The 3081-nt window shown below is 45.9% G+C and overlaps 1 pseudogene; it reads right to left on the bottom strand.

Annotated features, from left to right (window-relative positions):
- Window positions 1-1788: 1788 nt before the first annotated feature.
- LOC103194696 lies at window positions 1789-2740 on the bottom strand (annotated as a pseudogene).
- Between the last annotated feature and the right edge of the window lie 341 nt (window positions 2741-3081).

The following is a 3081-nucleotide window of genomic DNA, read 5'->3' on the forward strand; positions in this document are numbered from 1 at the left end:
GATATACACATGCAGATCAAAAACACTATGTCTTGATTTGTCAACATTCTGGTAAATTTTTAAAAGCTATAATGCAATGCAGTAAATGATATTGAATCTCACTGCCATTAAAATATCTGCCTTTTCCTCGTAATTGGCCAAATGACTGGCAAAAGTCTCAAGAGTTTTAGATGCATAAGTACAGATTCAGCACACCTCCAGAATCAAGAAGAAAGGAAGAAAAAGGAAGAAGTAACGAATCTAATATCTATTTAGTACTCACTTCATGACAGGGAAATCTTGGCATGTGCATAGTCAAATAGAAGAAATAACATAAAACATCAGTACAAGCAACAGCTGCATCAAAAACTAAGAAGAGGCAGAAAGTAGCAGTGTGGGAAAGCCTCCTGGAGGACAGGAGAATGAAACTGGGCTTTGAAGCATGCACAGGAATCCCATAGGTGGAAAGGAATGAGTGTGTCAATACAGGGAAGGGTTTCAACTTACAAAGTTTTGTGGGAGATGCAGGCCAGGTCTTGGGGGCTGGTATTTGTTGATAGGTGACATCAAATTGGTCCCAATTCATAGCTACCCTGTGTACAACAGAATGAAACATTGCTCAGTCCTGCTTCATCCTCACAATCACTCTGCTTGAGCCCATTGTTGCAGCCACCATGTCAATCCATCTCTTTGTTGGTCTTCCTCTTCCTCACTGATATTTTACTTTACCAAGTATGATATCCTTATCTCAGGACTGGCCCCTTCTAATAACATGTCCAAAATACAAGAAATGAAGTCTCATCACCCTCAGGGACTGGAGAATCATTAAGTGTCAGATAAAGGTTTTTGAACTTGAGCCTGTGGAGCAGTGGGTCTCCAACTTGTTCAGGAGCACAGCACCGGAAGCCTCTGGGCTCTTCAAAGAACTCCATGAATAAATGGTTACACTTTACCCCCCTGCACTCCAGGACAATGTTACTGACAGCAAACATGAATTCTGCTCTAAATCTGCAGTATAAAAATCACAACCACAACATGTATGTTTTTGTAAAAAAAATAAGCACCCAGATCAAACGGGAGCAGTCTTTTCTGAATATTCCTGTTGACAGTCAAGAAGCATTTGTTTGTTTCCGTCTTCTGTAAGCATGTGTGTTAGCTGACAACAGCTCAGGTGCTACTGTTTTTGATAAAATATTGAGGAAGAAGTCCTTAAAAATGGAGACAATTCTGAGAATTTACTTCTTTTCTTTAGACTAGGAAAAGGCAAGTTTATGTTTTAGAAGCCTGAGGCAATGCCACAAAGGGAAGTGTCCTGGAGAGCCTCAGTTTCCCCCCTCTGAATGCAGGGGTTGGAGATGGAAGCATCATCTGAGACCAAACTTTGGACAACTGAGCTCCCTGGACTGACCAATCTTCACATCTCCTGCATCTACCATGCAATGAAAGGGTTGGGAGACTGGCCCTGCCATCCATATCTATAGTTTTAAACAATTCAGAGAATAGCTTGAAGTGGGATCAGCTCAACAACCATTAACCTCTGAAAAGGCCAAGGGCCAGCATAAGATGCTGAGATGCCATTTCTACGCAGGATCTTGGACATAAGCACAAATTTGCTGACATTCAATAACACTCTTTGCATGCCCCCAGATGTTTCTGTCCTCAGTAGCTTACCATCAATCATTGTGGGCTCCTGAGGTTGCCCTCACTTTTCACCTTCAGTCTGGGAAGAAGGTAAGCACCTTTGTCTTTGAATAACAGATGCTCTCAAACAGAATCTTTCTTTTCCATATATTCCTGTTAACACCTAGGTCACCTGGCGTCCAGGAAGTGGGCTTCTGTTAGCTGGTAGGGGCATGGATCCCTCACAGAGTCTGTGTATCATGCATGTCCCCACCGCCTGGTGCAGATGGCAGTTCACAAGGAGCTGGATATAGTAGCGACAATACCACCAGCAACTGAGGACCACTTCCTCTGGCTCAGCCTCAGGAAGAGCTAGGAAGCTCAATCTGCATAAGTGGCTCTTCTGTGAGACAGATGATTATGGGGGTAGTAGAGGAGATTCTTAGGACTAACTTCAGTTTCCATGACAAAGCATAATTGATTCAGTCTGCTTCTCAGCAAGGACTCTTGGCTAGCCTTGATGTCTTAAATCCCATCAAGCAAAAACTGTACACAATTCTCCAGGTTCAAGTAGATTAACCAGAGCCGGGTCACACACTGGCAGTCTTCCACAATGTTCATCACCTCCAGCAGCAACTGATGTCTCAGAATGGTTCCATTGGCAGCTGTCAGCCTTAGGTCTGTTGATGTTGGCTTTCTTCTGATATCTCTCAAAGACAAGCAGTCAGGGTCAGGGTCTCTGCAGCCAGAAACAGGAGAAGCATGCCTACCCATCAGCTCCCCAGAGCAAATATCTAGCTGGTAAAATAGATATTGGCCCTCATTATGACATAGAAAAGCACAGCAAAGGCCAGTCTCATAGTCCTCAAGTTACAATCTTTTCACTTGGGGCTCCAGGAAGACACTCTCAGCCAAGCTCCTGTACTGATGGCCAGGATCTGAATACCCTAGGTCTGCATTTGGTCTTCTGCACCACTCAGATAAAATGAGACAGGTGCACAGGTATTGTCTATCTGGAGATTTGCTACTACCTGGCCTTTGAGGAGCTCTTGTCCTGCAAAGAGGGAGCCTCCCAACCAGGGGAAGAAATGGGCAATGGGTTGGCTGCCCAGCCAGCACCCATTTGGGGGTCCAGAGGCCATGGCAGAGTCAGCTAGACATCTACTTCCCTTTCTTGAAGCTGCGGTTCATTTTGCAAAAGTATTCAGTTTCATTTGCTCGCTAAGGCCACAGTCAGCCTCACAGCCCCGACCGGCTAGAGCCTCGGAGCTCTGCGGTGGATCCATGCCGCATGCTGCAGCCCATGGGCAGAGCCACTGTGCCGCCCCCACCTCTCGCTTTGCCTCCCACCCAGATCCTGCCTTCAGGCTCAGTTATACACTAGGAGGAGTGCCCACTAGGAGGGAACCCTTCTCCTGGGCCCTCATTAAGGCTGAGCTAGGAGGCTGCAGTTCATCAGCCAGGTGCCGTCCTGGAGACCTG

Source organism: Orycteropus afer, unplaced genomic scaffold (genome assembly GCF_000298275.1).
Source record: "Orycteropus afer afer isolate SDZICR_OR568_19922 unplaced genomic scaffold, OryAfe1.0 scaffold00047, whole genome shotgun sequence".
In the NCBI taxonomy this organism is placed as follows: domain Eukaryota; kingdom Metazoa; phylum Chordata; class Mammalia; order Tubulidentata; family Orycteropodidae; genus Orycteropus; species Orycteropus afer.